We start from the raw sequence: 23,177 nt of genomic DNA, 5'->3' as shown, positions 1-23,177 counted from the left end.
ACGGAGGCTTCATATATATATATACATAACGAAAGGTGGAAAACTCATGTTCGAAGAATGGATACAGGAAAATTTCCCAGAGATATTCTCAAGTACTTCCTCAAAGGAACAAGATTACCGGTCATTCAATGAAACGATGGCGAGAGTATGTTTCATAGGATCGTAACAAGCCATTAGGTCTAATACATGATTGGTTGACTATTGCTATTCTGCTTGTTGTTTCGTATAAGCCGACTAAAGACCATGATATTCAACTATTGCCTTTGGAGTGGGTTTTGATGTTTGCCCACTAATTGTGCATCCTATGGCTGTGTTCTTCCTCTCCCTCCTTTATCCAGAGTACATTTTTCAAACTGGTATTATTATTGCTTTCTTTATTTATTATTATTATTATTATTATTATTATTACAGTGGAGACGGTATTAAAGGAGTGGTGTGGCCTCTGGGCTGGACGAGGTAATTACGGTACGAAGCGCACTCTTTAGGCTATTACCATGTATTTGTCAACCCTTACCAGTTCTTCTTCTTCCTCAAAACAGCTAACAAATTTACGTATAAGAACTAATTTAATGTCTAAACAGGACAACAGATTAACGCGAGTTAAAAAACCACAAAGGTAATTAACAATTAACAAAACTAGAAAGCCTATGAGTTCATAACAATGTTTGAAAAATAGTTATTAAGTTTCGTGCTCTCAGAGCACTGGGAAATATGGAAAGTGAATGACTGCGTTCAAATGTGGGTTTAGAGCACAGTTTTACTAGTTAGACTTGGTGCATTTATGTACCGTAAAGGGATACTTGAGCCTTAAAACTTGGTTATTCCAAAAACCGAACCAATAAACTTTTCCAGCAATAACATCCTAACTGGGAACTCCTCCCTCAAATTCAAGAATTGGGCTCACTCTACATGATAGGACATAAATACACACCAAACTAGAATAATTTTGCCTAAAAATAGTAAAAGGCTAGGGATTCCGAAAAACACAGCAATCTCTAAAGAGTGGCATATGAAATTTACCTGATGGGGAATGAGTCCCCAGTTTCATCAGGGGATCAGTCCAAACTTACGCTGCAACTAGGAGTAATGGGAACTAAACCTTAACGGTCAAATTTAGAAAATACCTAGTCGCAGTTAAATAGAGATGAAAATACCGAAGTTAAAACACTCGCACATCCTATTCGAATCCTACTATAGATACCGACATATTGGGACACTTGTAGTTCTGATATTTCTTCGCGAAAAATCAATATTATGATAAGTTCATTAAAATAAATTGGGGTTATAAAATTTGTTACGTGGCGAAGTATTTCACCTGTCTTCTCAATCACGAAGAAGATCAATTGTAATTTCTCCATTCACTCAACATACAACACAAAATCACTGTCCAAAAAATGTGAACTGGATCGTGGCAATGTATGGAAGTGAATCGTGGACAATATCTACTACAGAAATGAGAATAGAAGCGTTTGAAATGTGGCGTTACAGAATAATGGTGAAAGCCAGATGGGCGTAGTGGGTAACAAATAAATAAATAATCGTTTTGGTGAGAGGAGAGTGATCTGGAGAAAATTTAATGTTATAATGAATAGATTGGTAGCACGCATCCGGAGACATTCAGGACCTGTTCAGTTAGATTTTGAAGAAAGTTAAATGTGATAAGATTACTTAAGATTACTAGTGATGGACGACGGCAAGAATGTAACGAATAGATTAGGATTGATGCAGAATATGATAGCTACGTAGAAATGAAGGGATTAGTTCGGGATATAGTGACAAGGAGGGCTATATCAAATAAGTCTGAAGACTCAAATAACTCTTCACTACACGGTGACTTAATGAATATTATGCAATCTTATGGTTCAATTTCCAATGTTTTTAAAGCGTTCATACTATCTTTCCAACCCGATGACATCTGGTCAATTTATCCAGTGCCTGTATTATGAGTGCGGATGGGTGTATTCCACTGGTGAGTTTCCTCTATCGTGAAGTCTTATCGAGGCACAACGCCTTCATTTCTATTACTGGAAGCCAATAAAGTCTGGATGATTAAACTTCACATCATACACTGGCAACTAAATACACAACCTTTCTTACTTTTACTGAGTGATGAAAGTTGAGTCCTAGAAGTTATCTGTTCTGGTGGTCCGTCGTTTTGGCAGAACGCCAGACTAGCTGCTGTTTATCGCAACCAAAGAGTGTCTTCGAGACTCCGGTTACTCGCTGGTTGGACGGTTGTTTCGCGTAAATTGCATAAATCAAGGAAGGCTCTTGGGAGATGATCGGTGGGAATACGGATCTCCCAGACCAGAGAGAATGAGACATAGAGGCAGGAGCGAACTCAGGACAGCGGAAGAGGAAGTGGACGTAGACGGATAAGGCTCGGCAAATAAATAAAAAAACATTGTCAATTGCTCCACTGCGTGAAGCGTCAGCAGAGGGGCATGGATTGTATTAGAGTGCACCCGTTCACTTGTTAAATGGGTCGACCTGATGGTACGTATTTATGTAATCCTAATGTATGCTATTTAGGTTCTAAGGTTCATTTTCCTTTACACATCAACATAAAAAACGAACGCAACGACAATTGTTTTGATGGACTGCATATCCTTATGTGGTTGAGAGGCGTGTCCAGTAGTAAACAGAGTGAAATTAAATCAAGAAACTGGGAAGCTTATTCACTGAGTTTGCAATTGCAATCGACGTCATTTATTTGCAGCTAGTTGCTTTACGTCGCACCGACACAGATAGGTTCTTATGGCGGCGATCGTTATTTATTTTAAAAAACCTGCTGCTAGACGAAACTCTCCTTACACCACTCTGTTTTCGAAGCAACTTTAATGCACGGGAGTGAAAGCTTGGTGGACAAAGAATAACGTCCTCATAAGTTAGAAATAATTGGTATGAATGTAGGGAGAATGTCCACTGGTGCAAACAAGTGCGATGAATAGCAGGAGGGTACGAGGAGATAAAGGCTAGTAGGGAAGGACTTAATGGATGAAGCTATCCCCACAAACTGGCTTTGGTTGTGGGGCCATGTGAGGTAAAATTCAGGAGGATGGATTACCAAGTAGAATAATGAGCTTGGCCATGGAGGGTAAGAGACCGAGACCAAGTCGACTATCGTTAGATTCAATTTTGAATGAGTAAGTGATAAAAGGCCACAGAACTATTAACAGAAACTGGGGATTGTTAATCCACAGAGGCTAGCGGACTGGACATTGAAGATGTATGTTCATATCGTCTCTGTGGGAGCAATTCCGCGTATCTGATAATGCAGTTCCTATCCATTATTTTCCTTAAGACTGGTCACACCTTCCAGTCACATATGGATATGCAGTCCATCCGAGCAATTTCCTTTGTGGTAATTTTCCTGTGCTAATGCGGAGGGAAATGAACCTTAAATACATGATTATGTAGGAGTTCTTATATACGTCATTCAAACATATATCCTTGCAGTGTACGCTGCAGTAAGGTTCAGTTTCCTTTTAACAGCACAGGAGAATGAAGACAACGAAAATTATTCCAGTGGAAAATAATGGATATGGAGAGCATTATCAGTTACTTGGTATTGCTCGCGCAGCAGCGATATATTCGTTTGTGTCTATATATATATATGCAAGAGGGTAACAGGTACGAGGGAACAGAGGCAGGAATGTCAACTATTCACACATCAGGACCAGGCCACTGTTAAGAACAACTGAACTTATTTACACGTCGAACACTCGATAATGAAGGGTAATGCATGCTTAGTCAAATCTCATGACTATCAAAAAAAGAACAAGGTTATGATATATTGACTATCAAGGGGAACCCAATTTATGTCTTTCCCCCAAAATGTCCTTAAACCGAAAATCTGAATTTTTTATTTCGATCCCTCTTTCTTACATCAATGAATGCAATGAATTTGCCTTGATAAATATATTAATGAAAATGAACTTTAACTCTTAGTAAACCTTCAGCAACGTGCCATGAAAATCACTTTAGGTTACCTTATAGGCTACTGTATATTTAAAACTGAATTCTAAACGACCAATGAAGAAAGGGAGAACTGGACAAAGTGAATGATTTTTAGATGCATTTCTTCAACCTACATAATTAAGGATATAAGATGTTGAAATATGTCAGTTCATACTGAGTTCCCCCACTCGTTTTATATTTCACAAATATGAAAATTACCAGCCCGTCAGAACAATTTTTACTGTGTTAATTTTCCTATGATCATGCATAATGGAAAATGAATCTTTAAAAAATGTTACTCTAGGACTGTGTAAATACGTCATAAAGACATACATTCCTACAGTATGGTACGGAAAAGTTTATTTTACATATTGGCGTAGGACAATCAACATGCTGAAAATTGTTCTGACGGACCGCATATCCATATGTGGCTGGGAGGCATGTCCAGTCTTAAGGAAAATATTTGATTGGAAGAGCATTGTCCGATAAGTGTTATTAGAACTAGGCCATCGATAGCCAAGGCAGGGAGTTGTTTCTCAAATGCGAACGCTTTATTCTCTGTTTCCCCTTAGTCAGATCACAGTGAAACACTTTGTGACAAATATAACGAATCAATTTCCATTTATGGTCCTAAAATGTAATTTATATGCTCTTCTTCATTTTGTTTGCTGATAACGGAATCAGGGATATTCGAATGCCGGACAGTTTACACGTACGATTTTTTAAATTTACTGCTATAAGCCATATTCTCTCTCTATGTGTCCCCAATCTGAGCCCTACATTGCTTCCACTTGTTTCTACAAAGCTCCTGAATTTTATAATTCCTGTCTGACCTTCCTTGTTCAACTTTTGTTCTCTTCCGACCCCGAAGGTACTGGTTTTGCAAAGCCTAGAGAGTCTTACATTATCCCTCTATAATTCTCCTTTTTGCGATTATTTCGCTAGTACTTTAGTATACCCTAGGCATGTATGCACATTTAATGCCATAATGCCATTAGACCAAAACTTATACCGTCATTCTTTGTTAAATTGAAGGAGAATACAATAAATACTCACAGCCTAAGTGGTGCAAATGGATTAGAAAACCTGTCGACAGTTTCAAACAATATTATTCTAAATAAGAGTTCCATACCATGCGTGGATTTTACATACGTTTTATAGACAAATAATTCAGCTTAATATTAAAATGAGTACTGCACAAGGATATCCCAGGAAAATGTACACCAGTCTGCGGAAATGGCCTGCGAAGAAGAGTTAACTGACAGAAAAGACGAAGTCATGGACTAACGTGAATGTATTGTATCATCAATGGTCAAAAGAGAAAATATTCGATTCACCTGTTGAAATTGCTTACTATAGTGAGAACACGAAAACATTTCCCGTTGATATAACACAATTTATACAATACAAATGAAGCTTTAGAGACATAGCCAGTCACGTCAGCTAAGCGAAATGAGCATTCAAACGCTTATAACACCTTGCAACATCGGTGTAAACCTTGACCAATAAGAGATATATTAAATTAGAAATATCGTGCTACGGAAGGATGCTGATATTTTCGTATTTGGATAAAGTAATGAACGAAGAAACGCTGAAACAGAGAGAAAAAAGGCCATGTTCGAGGAGTAACCTGAAATCACAAGAGAGACTGCTGGTTGGAATGTGTCATCAAGCATGAGAATCTCCTGAACACCATATTGGAGATTTACGTGAAGAAGACTGATTGAAAGTAAAGACCGAATATGATGTCCACCAACACAATAACCAAATAATGTGACACAGTTCCTGCAGAACAACGAACTACGATATAATATTACTAAAATACTAATATCCAGATTTATCAGAAGAAGAATATATTCTGAAATTAAGGTCTTATTAACCGCAATACTTCGTACAATAAAGATAAACTATTCAGATACAACTTCTCCCAAATTCTCAAATAATAACGACATTTCCATTTAATTTATCATCATTTATTCCGCTTCTTTGTGTGAATTAGGATTAGGAAAGGAAGGTACGGTGTAGCTTACCTGATATGTCAGGAATGATCACAATACAAACTTTGCATTGGTTAAATTATTCCTTTACTGCTTTTCAGAGCCATTGTTTTCTCATGGTGTTTTGCTTGTCAAACGGGGATGGGTGTTATGAACAACAACAACAACAACAAATGAGAACGAGTAATTTGTCGCGAAAGCCGTCCCTTGAGATACTGTGTATACTCCCACTCAATCATATTCGTTACTGAACACAATAGCACTCATGCTTTGATTAAACTATCGCATTAAGTTTTTAGAATGAATTAGAACCAATATTCGCACAACCAGGACGTTATTGGTTAATGTTGTCTTTTATCTTACTTTGTTTCGATGGCCTTCAATTTATAAGATACATATATTTGTACAGAAAACTCAACATCTGTCTGTCTGTCTGTCTGTCTGTCTGTCTGTCTGTCTGTCTGTCTGTCTGTCTGTCTGTCTGTCTGTCTGTCTGTCTGTAAAGAGAGTGTTCAGTCATAACAAGTGAACCACTTGGGAGATTTTTCGCTTTAGCTTAGACGAACTTCCGTGCAATGTTGAAATGTGATAAAAGGAAGCAGAGCAGTAATGGTTTCCACGAAAGAGCTAGAATGAAATGATACCACGTGAATAATTTCTCGGCTTATGCTGCCTAAGACGTGCAGACATCAGCAAATTTTAAGAATTGTAGAACATAAACACTTCAACAAAATGTCCACGATACCTCATGCATATCTTTAAAATGTCACCACAAGTAAAAAAAAAAAAAAAAAAAAGGAAAGAATAATAAAAATGAAATGGCGTAGGCTTTTAGTGCCGGGAGTGTTCGAGAACAAGTTCGGCTCGCCAGATGCAGATCTTTTTGTTTGACTCCCGTAGGCGACTTGCGCGTCGTGATGAGGTTGAAATGATGATCCAGCCCCCGTGCCAGCGAAATTAACCAATTATGGTTAAAATTCCTGAACCGGCCGGGAATCGAACCCGGGACTCCTGTGACCAAAGGCCAGCATGCTATCCATTTAGCCATGGAGCCGGACACCACAAATAAGAGTTTGTATGTTTGTAAACTGAAGAAACTCAGAGCTAGCTATGGAAAGACCATTCCTGATGGCCAGCTTAAAAAGAATGTCCTATGGCTCAAGAGCCACCGATGGACCATGGGCTACCAAGCGACCGCTGTTCAGCCTAAAGGCCTGCAGATTACGAGATGTCGTATGGTCACACGACGAATCTCTCAGTAATTATTCTCTGCCTCTTAAAACGGGGCCGCTATCTCACTGTCGGATAGCTCCTTAATTGTAATTATGTAGGCTGAGTAGACCTCTTTTCAGCCCCGATATCCAGATAAAATTTCCTGTCCTGGCTGGGAATCGAAGCTGGGGCTTCCAGGTAAGTGGCAGGCACCCTAGCGCTACACTGCGGAGTCTGCATATGCGTAGAAATTGTAGCCCAGTAAAGTTCTAAAACTGAGTTCACGAGAATAGCAAAGGTCGCTCACAATGGAGTTTGTATATATTATTTGGTTAACAGTAGCAAAAACGTTTTTAGTCTCGGCTTAACGCTCCTTAAAATTTCAAGGATATCGTCAAGCTATGTGTGTTAGAACTATCGAGCATGAAATGTTCTACGAAAAAGTCCGCAAAATAAATGTATCCTAAGAAGCCCTGAACTAAACTAAACGGCTACGTTATCCCGCATGATCGTCTGTACGAAATTAGTTTGCAAATTTCAGTTTTAGAATAATGATGAGGTATTATTATTATTATTATTATTATTATTATTATTATTATTATTATTATTATTATTATCATGGAACTCTAGATGGGACAAAAGGTTACAGAGATAAACAGGAAATAATACAATTCCAACTACTGTATATTTCAGGTAGTCACGCATAATAATCCATCATTTACTAACTAATAACCAATCGAAAAAAAACAGCTGCATACTTTAAACAGAATTCAGCACTGGAAGTAGTACCTTCCATAAAATTCCTTTATGATTTCTAAAAGTCAAAGTTTATCGGAGGTACATGAAATCAGTTTTACAGCAGTTTCTGAAACAGGTCAAACTTTGCGTTCCATTTGATATTTCTTATGAAATTTGTAGGATACAATTACTTGGATTCACAAGCCGTGGTCAACGCGGGAGGAACCTGCGGTAAATGCTCATACATTTAATATAACAAAATACCAAGAGGGGTACATGTAAAGTCAAACCAATTTACATTTTGCCAATAAAACTTCCCGTGTGTGATTTCATTAGCACGAGGAAAACACGGATTTTCTTTTTATAGATTAAGTGATCAATGTAAGATATCGTCGTTGAAAAAACAAAACCTCGTATCTCACAATGCTCTACCTATCCATTACCTTTCGTAATGCTTCCCAGCCGTATATGGATATCGTCACTGCTGTGTCAAAAACGCGAATAACGCAACGTTCTTCCTATCCATTATTTCTCTAAAGACTGGTCACGCCTCCCAGTCAGTTATTGATATGCAGACAATCAGAACTATTTTTGTTGAGTTCGTTCTCCTATGCACGTGTGTCAAGGAAAATGAAACTCTAATGTGCTGCAGGAATGTATGTTTGCATGACATGTTTACCCACTCCAGAGTAGGATGCTTAAGGTTCATTTTTCCTTTATACATATGCATAAGAAAATGAACTCAACGATTTTTTTAGCTAGTGTCCTTACGTCGCACTGACACAAATAGGTCTTATGGCGACGACGGGATAGGGGACGCCTATGAGTTGAAAGGAAGCGGCCGTGTCCTTAATGAAGGTACATCTCCAGCATTTGCGTGGTATGAAAAAGGGAAACCACGGAAAACTATATTCAGGGCTGCCGACAGTGGAATCCTAACCCACTATCTCCCGGATGCAAGGACACAGCCACGCGCCCATAACCGCACGGCCAACTCGCACGGTGATTTATTTTTCTAATGGACTGCATATCGATATAGGTGTGGGAGGCGTGACCAGTCGTAAGGGAAATATTGGACAGGAAGAGCAATGTCACATTTTCGGTGTTGGCACAGCAGAGAAGATATGCAGTCCATCTAAAAATATTGTCGTGTTCATTTTCCTATGCAAATGTGTAAAGGAAAATTACATTTGCCGTACGCCCTGTAGTAAGGTATGTTTGTGTGCTGTATTTACGCAATCTTACAATATCGTCGCTTCACCGGTAAAAGGTAGTATTCCACAAAACTCTTCCTATCGATTATTCTCCTTAAGACTTTTCACGCCTCCCAGCCACATATGGATATGCAGCCCATCAGTACAAATTTTGTTGTGTTCATTTTCCTATGCCCAAGTGTAAAGGAAAATGAACCTTACACTACCGTACTATACGAATGTATGCTTGCATTACGCATTTACGCACTCCTACTGTATAATGAATAGGAAAACGAACACAACGGACATTGTTCTGATGGACTGTATATCCATATGTGGCTGGGAGTCGTGACCAATCTTAAGGACAATAATGGATAGGAAGAGCCCTGGCAGATACGTGGTATTAGAAAAAGGCCATCGATACACGAAGAGCAAAATTGTGAGCCCGATATTTACCAACGTGTGACACCAAAAACCGTTTATTTCTTCAACATTTTTCAAAAAGACATATCCGTCGATTTTCTCCGGGGTTAGCCTAGTGTTATGTTATATTGTGCCATGTCTTGTTATATTACAGTATGTTATTTTCCTGCGAATGCATAAGGAGGGTTCATTTCAGACAACAACATTCGAAACTGCTTGGCTTCATTTGTTAACGACAAATGTAATTGTTATCTTCGAAAGAATGTAATGGAAATCGAATAAGGACTTTGAAGTTTATTGTTTAATAAATTCTCCCCCATGTGGCTTGTTCTTGATTTATTGTTTCTGAAAGAAAAACATCAAAATATGCGAATGTTTTATTCATCCCTTTCCGCTACTCAGACTCATTAATTACGAACTGGATGGTAATAATAAGAATATTAATCGTAATAATAATAACTTAGAGAGAATTGCCGATGCTGTATATGAATTTGAATGGTGATAATAACTCCAACACGTAGATGATATCGTCGATGCTGTGGCAAAAACCGCGAATGTGACAATGCACTTCCTATTCATTATTTCCTTTAAGACTGCTATCTCCTCCAAGCCACATATTGTTATGTAGTCCATCACCTCAAGTTTCGTTGAGGTAATTTTCCCATGCGCATTTATAAATGAAAATAAACCTTAAATTCATCTTACCCTGGGAGTGGGTAAATATGTCGTGCAAACATACATTTCTGCAGTACTGTACAGTAAGATTCATTTTTATTTACAAGCGCGCATAGGAAGATGTACTTAACGAAAATTGTTCTGATGGACTGCATATCAATATGTGGCTGGGAGGCGTGACCAGTCTTAAGGGAAATAATCGATAGGAAGAGTGTTGTCAAATTCGAGGTTTTAGCACAGCAGCGACGATATAATTCAAAATCAAAATTAAGGTAGTGCAGTTGGTTTACAGGTATATATTTTTATCTGATCGGGTAGATCTGCCTACTAGCCACAATATAAATTTTCTCCCATAACAATTTGTACTCTACCATACTATCCTTGATATGTAATCAGCGAGTATCGTGCCTAATGAACGGACGACTCAGAATGGTATTATCAGCAATCTCTTACAACATAAGACTCGTGTGAGTGTGCGAATGGGGGATGAATATCTTCTTGACTTTGGCTGAATGGAAGCAGTGAAGCGTCTCATGATGGCTGATAGCATTATCCTGGCTCAATTATCTCACGTGAGGGCGTCGCGACGCCTGGGGTCTGTTGACAAGCCGTCTGATATATCTCTCGACACTAGAGTCGCACGGAAGGTTACTTAGTTCTCCAACAATAGCTCGCATGTGGACGGTATTGAGTAAACTTTGTTCTCCGGAGTTCCCTCCGTGCCAATTGAAACAGAGTGATTTACAGCGAACATAACGCTAAGAAGGCAATCCTTGTAGTACTGGGTATTCACCAACTAGTGTTTTAGTTTGAAATACTGCCATTAATGCAAACATGGCATTAAAATATTACTCATTTCCAGTACAGGGTGGGTTAGCAACCCACATCGACATGTTACATGGTATAAATAGTTCAAATTAAGCATGATAAATGTGGAGTTTTTTAATGGCTATTACAATGCTAAACGATGCATTTATGTATTCCATTATAAAAATCGGTAAATCCTTTTTGATTAAGTGCTTCACACCAACACCAACACAAACACCAACATAAAACATTGCATCTACCTCGATAATATCAATCATTGGCAATTTTATGGTTAATCAGCTATCACCTTATGCATAATATCCTGATTCCAGTGGACAACTTCCGCATATGTAGACATGTGTTGGACACTCAACGTAGTGGTGATTGATTTGTTGGAGAGTAAAAGTCCCATTTGTTCAATAGGTAAAGACAATGAAGTAGTAGACGCCCATCCTATCTTATTACGCCAAATAATAATTGTCTCGATAACAGCTTCATAAAGTAACGCCCAACCAAAAACACAAGGTATTCTTAGAGAATGATTGTTTGTTTACAGGATACTTAATGCGATTCTATGTATGGAGACTGAATCATATTCGGAGCTGTCAATGGAGAGATTTCGTGGGATGATATTAGAATACGAATTAGCTTGAGCGGAGTATTTAAAAAAAGGCAATATCATAATATGAAGATTAAGTTGGATTCCAAAAGGATAAATTAGGGCAAATATTAGTGTATAACAATATGAATCAGGGATTGGAATAGTTTACCAGGAGAGATGTTTGATCAATTTCTAACGTTTTTGAATTTTTTTTTTGCTACTTGCTTTACGTCGCACCGACACAGGTAAGTCTTATGGCGACGACGGGATAGGAAAGGTCTAGGACTGGGAAGGAAGCGGCCGTGCTAAGGTACAGCCCCAGCATTTGCCTGGTATGAAAATGGGAAACCACGGAAAACCATCTTCAGGGCTGCCGACAGTGGGGTTAGAACCCTCTATCTCCCGGATGCAAGCTCATACCTGCGCGACCCTAACCGCACGGCCAACTTGCCCGGTGAAATCATTTAACTAAGGCTAGGTAAACAATTAATAGGCAATCTTCCACCTGGACGATAACTGGTAAGTGGATAGTGAACTGTATTTTGTCGTTGCCGGGACAAAACCACCTATGTGATAATATTCTTAGAGGTATACTGACCCGTAGCACATACATTATGAAGACCGAGATTGCCTTGACCACGTTCACACAATATTGCACCTTAGATGACAAAATCTTACCGGCCAAAGTTCTAAGCAAAAATATTTCAGATAGGAGGTTTCGTCCCGGCAGCGACGATTTGCTGGAATTCTATCATATAAACTGCATAGTACAGTGTCCATCCTGGTCTGATAATATGTAGGTAAGTTGTGCCGAATTTGCAGGGGATGGGACAGTGTATTCTGAGGAATCAAATATATGATACATAATTTCACGGAATCCTTATTAAACTTTCACAATTTATACAGTATCAGCATATCGTCTGAGCATGCCTTCCTTGGATTGTTTCCATTTTCTTTGCTGAACAGCCTTGCCTTTCACATCCTGTGTTTGAAGGAAGCAAAATATAAAACCTTTTAAAAGTAAGGTATATAGTGAAAAACTCTTGAGAATGTAGGGAGCAACAGCTCTCCGATGGTTCACATTTCATCCTTGCTCTCAGCTAATTCATCTAAGGCTTCACCCTGTCTCCCAAATAAGGCTTAATTTGTAAAGGACTGGTAATCAAACCCTGGACAGTTGAGTGGGTAATATACTTTGATAAACCCTACACCAAGGCAGGGGACGATTTCAGGAATGTTGTATAGCCTAATACCCTTACTGTAGGATACTCGTATTTATACGGATGTATAAGGAAAACAAATGAAGGCTGATTTACGATACCTTCAACAAATCATCAATCAAACTATATCTGTATTTAGGGTAGTCGCAGTTCACGCTTTTTCAACTCAGAATAAAATTTTATTCTCTCTGGTTTCACGTCAAAGAATGAACGACAGGTAAGTAAACAGCATACCAGCGTGTGGATTTGCGGCAGCGGCATCCCTCAATTGATTCGTGACCCAAATCTCAGCTCGGTGCTCGCGTGACTAATCCAGCTGCCGTCATTACCGAGGTGTCCGACCCCTGCGCGACTCACACAATGCAACGCGCACGCCAACCACCGCGCCCAAGTTGGAAAATGACGGAAAGAGGAAAGGACTTACACTTCAGAGTTCTCCTTCGTGTTCGATGATGACAGAACGTAATAAGTTTCAGGGTTTATAACATGGGAAAGAGCACTGCATTGTTATGGACATTTTCTTGGTTAACAGTGATTCTAGCTGTGGTACCCTAAGAAAAATTCTGTGGGAATATTCAAAATCTTCTCCTTTCTCAATTATATGTCTTATTGTTTCATGCAATATACTTCACGCTTGTTGAGTTTGACCTATAATAATAATAATAATAATAATAATAATAATAATAATAATAATAATAATAATAATAATAATAATAATAATAGTATCGAGTGAGTGGCTGCCCGGTTTTGGTCACGAAGTTGTTCGATTGCATTCGGAGACAGTGCGTTCAAACCCCACTGTCGGCTTCCCGAAGATATTTTTCTGTGGTTTCCCATTTCTCACCAGGCTGTTCCTTAATTAAGGCCACGGGCTGCATCCCACCCGCTCCTAGCCCTTTTCTCTCCCACGTCGCCATATGATCTATCTGTGAGGTGGTGAAGCAAAGCAAATTGTAAATAATAATAATAATAATAATAATAATAATAATAATAATAATAATAATAATAATAATAATAATAATAATAATAATAATAATAATAAATAATAATAATACCAGGTGAGTTTTCTGCGTGCTAAGTGCCATGTAACATAAAGCTTGCATTAAAGAGGTGATGGGTTAGTATTAGAGGTTGGTAAAGTGCCGGGTGTCTGAACCCGAAGCACGAGCGCATCTGACGTATGTGGTAGCTTCATACTTCACTGTGAAAACAGCGGAATAGTTATTTAACACTGCTATGCCGTTACTTTCGAGCTCAGATGATTAGAATTTGGGAATGGCTCTCCCGACAGGCCAGCAAGTATCTTGTCGTCAGTGGATACGGAACACCAGTAATCCCGTTCCAGAAGTGAGATGTGTGAAGAGAATTCTACAAGGTTATCAAGTAGCACTGAAAAAAAAACAGGTGGAAGCTAAACTAAATTACAATATTTACATTGTACAAAATATTTCAGACGGTTCAAGTTACATTTGGGCAAAATTCACCAAAACTGTGCCCCCTCTGACAAATTAGTGCGTTGGTTGTGTTGAATGACTGAAATGTTTTGCCATATTAACGTACAAAACAGTTGCACATTGCCTCCCAGAAGGCACACTTCTGCCAAATTCAGACCTTAGGCGGTACACAAAGAAACCAAGGAAAATATTTTGAAGGCACGTTTCTTCCCCTTGTGCTCTCAATGCAAGAACATTTGAAATTTAGGAGGGGAAAGGCTCTATTAATCTGGGAAGCGAGCTGTTCAGACTGAGATCCATGTAAGGTATTGTACCTGTAGTGGACATACACTACTACAATGAAAAGTACAGTTTAGAGTCAAATGCACGACTTAACTGACCAAATCAGGGGATAGTTTTCACTTGTACGATATTCTTTGAAAACAATGCTCTCTCACATCCGATATGCGGACTGACAAATACAGACAGTATTATTAAATTCCAGTTACATTCAACCGCATGCATGTCAGCATGATCTTTCAATGTGCTTTCCATGGCTTAATTTCCGGGCATCAGAGCTAAAACTGGGTTATATATTAAAGAGGAATTAGAAACCAACCTAGTAAAACTTAATATTCATGAGAATGAACTACAGAATGTATTATTAGACCTACGGGTGAATATTAATAATGTTATTGGCTTTATGTCCCACTAACTAATATTTTTAAGTTTCTCAGAAACGCCGAAGTGGCGGAATATACATCCCCTGGAATTCTTTTACGTGCCAGTAAATCTACTAACACGAAGCTGACGTATTTGTGCAACTTCAAATACCACCAGACTGAGCCAGGCTCGAATCTGCCAAATTGGGACCCGGTGAATATTAAATCAGCACTCTCCTATTACTAAAGGCTAGTCTGCTCTGCCCATTTTGTCACTACCATATTAAAGCATGTATTTGAACCGAAGGTGGAAAAAGGTCAATTCGACGTGAGCGCCTTACAGAGATGTAATTGACTTTGGAAGAACTAAACACATCGTGACAATTTTTAAAAAGAATGGTTTAGCAACAAAACGAAAATAGACTCTCTATAAACATACGGAGACCAGGTGAGATAGCTGTGTTAAAATGTTGGAGTCTCTTAATGATCAACAGTACCATATACAAATGTTAAAAGCCAGTAAAAAGGGAAGGATCTACGATGGAAAACATCAACTAAAGCGTTATGCAACGTGTGATATGTTTCCTGCGACGTTTAAAAAATGTGACTAAGAGATGTAAAGTGAAAATTTTCCTACTCATATGTCGCTTCTCTTTGCCAAGAAAACCTGTCGAAATATTTGGAAGAAACAAAAGGCGAATGACATGTAGGTCTCCGTTTGAACAGCATGTTCAATGTCATGTTCAATAATTGTTTCCATTTTCATGGTTCCTTTTCGTCGTGCCAAAAAGTCTTGTATTTCTCCACACTAATGCCATTCTTCGTGTTGACATTCCCATTTACTGTGTCATATTCTTCTTTGATATTCCCTCTCTCCCTCTTTCTCTCCTGATATCGCAATAACATCAGCTTTATATCTCAATGTGTTTCTTTGGTGCCCTCATCATATTTTCCGTCACAAAATGCTATGATACAGATGAGTTGATGAGACAATTAATGGTTTAAAATCACGAAACCAGTATAAAACCAGTCACCCTATTGGGCCAGAAATATTGATAATAACTCATGGAGACAAAACAGACTAACAGCTTGAGTCAGAAAAATATTATTTAAGTTTCATGAAACATACAGGAAATGGTGTCCGTATAAGAAGAATAAATGCCAAGCTTGAAGCTCTGTATCATACTCCTACTATACTTATAGATAACAAGGCGCTAAAAACACGGTGGCTTCAGAATACACAAATAGCCGTTCCAATACATGGCTACGATATCTAAAAAAATAATTTTATTTTGAAAAACGTGGTTTGAAGTCATGTATAACATTGTATTAGCCTTTCACTATTGTGAAATTCCATAGAAAATTATGAATTGTGGATTTGTTTCGGTTGATAGTGTATAACATAATTTTATTTACAGAAAAAATATAAATTCTGTAACAAAGACTCACAAAAAAGGGCTGAAATGTAGACGTGGTGGTCTTCATCAGACTGGTCTGCGAAAATTATATACAATTCATAATTTCCAACACTTAAGTTTCATTTTTTTCCTCGTTACTGTTATACTTTAACATTTTCTACATATTTATAATTTAACAGATTCACTATTTATTGAATGTTGGAATATTGGAAAATCGTTCGCAAGGTCATATGAACACTTAAATTGCTCCAATAGTTAGAACCTCATTTATTTTTCGTTTTCAAAGTATCGTAGAATGGGTGATGCGTCTTCTGCATTAGAGCACAGAATGAAACAAGTTCTCTCATATTTCTGGCTTATACACGTGTCGTTAGCCTTTCGGGATGACGATGTGAACTGTTCCTCTTTGTCCTTCTGCTAATATGCACATCTTTACATTGCCCTTCGCGGAAGGAAGTGTTATAAAAGAAAACCCCAAGAGAATATTCTTCACCATTATCTCAGTGACAGCTTTCCATGAAACTTTCTCCCATCGTTAGTGATGTAATTTTTTTTTACAATTTGCTTTACGTCGATCCGACATAGCTATATTTTCTGGCAACGATAGGATAGGAAAGGGCCAAGACTGGGAAGGAAGGGGCCGTGGCCTTAATTAATGTACTGCCCCAGCTTTTGAGTGCGTGATAATCGGAAACCACGTAAAGTGATCTTCAGGGTTGCTGAGAGTCGGGTTCGAATCCATTATTTCTCGAATGCTAACTCACAGCTGCGCGCCCCTAACCACACGGCCAACTCACTCGGTTGATGGAAAAATTATTCCCGATGTCACTGCATAATGACTTGCAGACTATGTACTGTAGTCAGATTTTCCCATTTGTCCTACAAGATACGGTTTCACAGTCATTTTTTTGCAATCTATGCGATAGTTTCCTAACTTCCTGATGGTGCAACGTATAAAGGGCCCGATTTCAGAGGTCTTTTCTTCTCACATTCTATGTGACAATGCATAGCGCCTCCCTCATTTTTTGTGTGTGCGCCACTACGAAACACCAATTATGTTGAATAGACGGAGTTACTAACTTTACAACAGCGTAAAGGTAAGTAGATAACAATAATTCGCTCTTATTTTGTCCAGCAATCATCTGAGTATAATATAACATTTTGATTTGGGTATGCTTTCAGAAACTATATCGTCGCTCGACCGGTAAAAGGTTGTATTCCACAAAGCTCTTCCTATCAATTATTCTCCTTAAGACTGGTCACGCCTCCCAGCCACGTATGGATATGCAGTCCATCAGAACAAATTTTGTTGTGTTCATTTTCCTATGCCCTTGTGTAAAGGAAAATGAACCTTACAGTACCGTACTGTAGGAATGTACGTTTGGATTACGTATTTACGCACTCCTAGTGTACAATGCATGTAAGGTTAATTTTCGTTTAATCGTTGACATAGGAAAACGAACACAACGGACATTGTTCTGATGGACTGCGTATCCATATGTGGCTGGGAGGCGTGACCAATCTTAAGGAGAATAATGGATAGGAAGAGTATTGTGGGATACAACGTTTTACCGGTGAAGCGACGATATTATGCAGCAATCAACTTCATTTGCACCTCCTCAAGCTTGACCTACGTGCCACATGCAACATCTTCCAGTCTTAGGGACAACTTCGTAAACTGTCACATTAAGTAAATTAAGTTTTTCTTATAGTAAAACTTTATATTTCACCACTACGCAGAGGTGTAACACCTTGAAAGTCAAACATAGCCCCAACTCCACATTTTCCCTCAGTGGCCTGGTATATCATTCTCCTTCTCCCGTCCCATTGTTTCTTTCCCTGCATGCTGTCTTTCTGTTGAAACTGGTGAAACACTGTTCTTAGGTTTATGAACCCAACATTGAATTCTGTATTGCTTCTTATACATCCTTCTTTGAGGTCTGTTCGTTTCCTAACTTACATTTCTCAATATACATGTGGTATGATGTGGATAAATCCAACGAACCTTCGAAATACTATCGTCTTGTATCAACGCGAAAGTAATTATTATTGGAATTTAATTGATGTGTCGAATCACTCCTTCCTTTATCATTAGGGTACCTTAATTTGCTTTCCATGGTTCTTCCTTCTTCAAGGAAAACTTCCTTGTTTTGGGAAATAACTGTAGAAATCGTGGTGTTTCTCACGCCAAGTACTTCCATGATCATCTTCTAGCAAACCTTTATTTTATCTCCTCTTATGGTTAATATTTACTACATGCTGCATGAAATTTCAATTCTATTTGTTCCGTAACGGCAGAGTGTTCAAATATATTTGAGTATGTGTCAATATTAATGAGTGTCTTATAGCCAACAAACACTCTACTGAAAACCGGAGGGCATTACTCCGTAGGTCATCCCAGACTCAGGGAGAGAAGTGGAGCCTGACTACGGAAGCTAGGAATACCAAACTGGGAGAGACCGGCAACATCTCCAGATGAATGTTAATTTCCAGAGCCTGACATATCTCAGGCTCTTGAAAGGCTTCAACTTGCAAAAGCTGCATACATAAATGTTATTTTAAAACATTTTTCAACAGATGACGTTATAGAAGTAAAATTGACACATATTTTTGTTTTCGATGTAATGAACACGTCATTTGTGAGACGGTAATCACATCATCAACGATGTAACTTAGAATACTCGTACTTACAGTGCAAAGTGCCAAAGTAGAGAATTTATGAAAACGGGACTAGCGAACTACTCTAATGAAATGAATTCGGCTGTGGAACATCAATATGAAATGTAATTACTGTTTAGTGTACACAACTATATTTTACTCATCGATATTACTCAGTTCATTTTTTGATCCAGCTATGTAGTTCACTAGATTCTTGTCATAGTATTCACGGAGTTGAACAACAGTATTTCGCCATTTCGTCCTCCCTCTGTTTCTCCACTTTGACAGCCATGTTCAGGGATTGTAAAGAAATTCCTACGTCATGAACGAACGTGTTGGAACGATATCAGTGAAGTATGTTATTACATCTAGCCTAATATAAAAATATGAAGTTAAATCAAACTTAGTATTATTTCATTTATCCAAAGGGCTTAAATTGTGAAATTAAAATATCTGAAGTTAATGAATTATAAATAATAAAGTTATGACATTTTTTCCGTTGTTATATGCACACTTTAATACATATGAATAAATATTCCAGTTTACAAAATTAGATCAGCTATACAGTCCCGTCCTCATCCAGTGCAATATATAAAATATTAGTTGACAGTCTACCGGGATGTGATAATGATATTGATAATAAAACAGATCCGATATTGAAGTGATAGTTTAACAGAATACTTTGGGATGTATGTACCTGACCGACCCTTCGGTATACGGTATACCTTGAATCTGAGGGCCGATTCGAGGTCCACTCAGCCCAGGTTATCATATTGAGGATCTGTCTGACGGTGAGAAAGGCCTCGGTCCATAAAGACAAGAAAATAGGGCGGGAGGATTAATTGTGTTGACCACACGACACCTCGTAATCTACAAAGCTGAATAGTGGTCACGGCAGGCCATGGCCCTTAGGGTCAGTTGCACCATGGCGGGGATGTATTAGATATAGGGCCCTAAAATTGACAACATACCCTCACAATTACTGGCTTCCTTGAAAGAAAAAGGTACCAAGGCATTTCTTTTATTGTGCAGCATTTAGTGTGAGACAGAAAAAGTGCAATCGGATTTTATAACATGTCGTTATCACTATATATTAGAAAGCAGGTGCTGGAAGGTGTGGAATTTGTAATAACATGCATTTACAATCTCACACGAGAAACATTTTGTAAATATTTATTAAAATATTTAATGTCATTTCGAATCCGAGCAGAGAGTCGACAACATTGGCTTCTGCAAGAACGTAGGACCAAGCGGTGCGATTTCTCTATATCTGATATTAAATAAACGGATAAAGTAGGTTAAACCTATGCATGTGGATAAGACGTTTGATACCACTGACTGAGTCAAGATTTTTTAGATTCTGTAGGTGACCGGGATCAAATACCGAGTAATGATCCCTACTCTGAGAAAAAAAATTCAAACTCCAGATATCGAAATCTTGGGTTGTGAAGTATAAGTAACCATCAAGGAAGATTGTGAGATACGGTTGTATTGTGTGTGTGTCCCATTCTCTTTAATGTTTGGATAGAAAAGACGGAGAAGGAAACGCAGTTCATGGAGAGTAGTTCAAAATTACGAGTTTTGTATTATGGTATTGTTATACTATTTGATTCCGCGGATGATGTGGGTAAATTGTTGAATAATATTGATGACACTTTTCAGAAAGAATACAGGATTAAAGTAATTAAGGTATGTGAATAAATTTAAAAGGAATGCAATCAAATGAAGTGTGTGATTGGAAAATTACCATATCTAGAAATTAAGTCTTACAGAAAGTGGATAATTATTGATATTTATGTCTTATAACTACTCATGATGGCTGACGAAGGGATAATAAAATAAAATATAAACTAGAACGAACGAGGAAGACCTTTCTTCGGTAAATTCATTCTTTTCAAATGAAATTTAGTAAATTAAGGTTAGAAATTAATGTATGGAAACTTGTTTATGGAGTGTAGTACTGTACAGAAGTGAAGCTCGGATAGTAAACACAATAGGAAATTTGACATACGGTGGTAGAAAAAAATGTTGATGGTAGAAAGGGTATACCAGATCACAGATGACGTGATACTGAGTAAATTTGGTAAGAGGAGAAAGATTAAGTGAAATTTGTCCTGATGGAAAAGTAGATACACTGCATAGTTCATATCACGAGTAACTGATTTTTTTATAATTTTTTTTTTTGCTATTTGTTTTACGTCGCACCGACACAGATATGTCTTATGGCGACGATGAGATAGGAGAGGCCTAGGAAGTGGAAGGAAGCATCCGTGGCCTTAATTAAGGTACAGCCCCGGCATTTTCCTGGTGTGAAAATGGAAAACCACGGAAAACCATCTTCAGGGTTGCCGACAGTGGGGCTCGAACCCACTATCTCCCGATTACTGGGTACTGGCCGCACTTAAACGACTGCAGCTATCGAGCTCGGTATCTGAGTTTTTAATCAACAACATGTGAGGGATGTTCATAGGGTGAGCATTGTAAGAGAAGGTCGAGTCTGAAATATAAAAGACGTATTACAGCGGATGTTGGATGCAATATTTACGTAGAATTGAAACGACACACCTACAAAGAGGTTGTACAGAATGCTGGATCAAACTACTTAATGGATAGATGACTCAATCTACAATACGGTTGATAATTTAGTACCGAACACTAAAAAATATCTATATTATTATTCATATATTATATGAGAGGGTCAGAGTGCCCTATATTAACATACATCAACTTGAGGGATACTTCTCTAGTTGCTTAAGAAAGTCGTCGTTTTCTTTGAAAAACAAAGTTATAATTGTAAATTAATCTTATAAATAAATAAACAGTCATAGACAATTACTATGATATAATGGATTGGTAAGTAAATACCGTGTTCAATGTGTATCTCTGTACTTGTCCATTGTTCCATTTAATTAAATCTTATTAACCACTCACCAAATTCTGAAATTACTATCAAACGTTGCATGAGGTAACTTCACCAATTTCTACCGAATATTTCATAAACAAATAATAAAATATTAAAGTACTTTTTATTGGCGTGCAAATATAAACGATTTTTATCACCTTTATAACACAAAAAAAAGCGGCCAATATTTTAAATAGTATGGAAATGCCTCACCGACTCTGGTACCAGATCTCAAATGTTTAATATCGTTCTAAAATCGAAAATCATGTTCCGCACACACAGACAAACGCTCACACAACTATTAGATTGTTAGGGAAGTCGTCAGTATGACTGCTGGGAAAATGTAGGTTTATGGTACTCCTACTTCGCACCTTATATTATATCTCTGGAATTTTATCCTTAGCCGTAGAAGTGTTCCTTTACATTTTATATATGCTATCTCCATTACAGCTTTCCTCTCGGATGCAAGAGTTCGGGATTTCAGGCTGCTAAAATGTGTCATACATATTGTTATCGTAACTGTCCTACCGGAGATAACTAGTTAAAAGAAATTGTGCATGGTCAATTCAGACTGCTTAAAGATATTGCTGAGTGAGATCCAGCTTAATAACGGAAGAAGACATTTAGCAGGTGAATCAATGCTTCATTTATGACCTTTCATTCTCCTAGGAAGTAATTAGTATTTGGCCATTCCTTCTGATGCAATTCTCTGATTCGGCCTCGCTGTACTATTAAAGAGGACACTGGGCAGAAAATGACCGTTGAACTAAAAGAATGGAGTGCCTGTGGTGTACTTGAAAGTGTCAACAGTCGTGAAGAATGAGATCAGGAAAGCCGATGAAGAAAGGTTAGGGTGAATTGTAAGATAAACTAAGAATCAATGGATAACACGGGAGATATTGGACCTGATAGACGGACGACGTAATTGCAAGAATGCAAAAAAATAATAGGTCAGGAAAGAATACAGGCAATTAAAGAATGAAGTAGGTACAAATTGCAAGACAGATAAGGAAAAATGGCTGAAAGACAAGTTCAAGGTTTGAAGGTTTTATGGGTAATTAAGGAAATCATTTTAGGAAAGAATATTAGGAGTATGAGTATTAAGAGCTCAGATGGAAGAGCACTTGTAGGGTAAGAAGACAAGGCAGAAAATGGCAGGAAGGTATTAAACAAGTTGAATGTGTTAACAGTCGAGAATAAAGATCAGGAGGGCTGGTAAAGGAAAGTTGATGTGAAAGGTAGGATAAAGAGAAAAGTTCTTATCTAATATTGTATAAG

The sequence above is a fragment of the Anabrus simplex genome, chromosome 1 (assembly GCF_040414725.1).
Source record: "Anabrus simplex isolate iqAnaSimp1 chromosome 1, ASM4041472v1, whole genome shotgun sequence".
In the NCBI taxonomy this organism is placed as follows: domain Eukaryota; kingdom Metazoa; phylum Arthropoda; class Insecta; order Orthoptera; family Tettigoniidae; genus Anabrus; species Anabrus simplex.
This window is presented reverse-complemented; position numbering follows the sequence as displayed.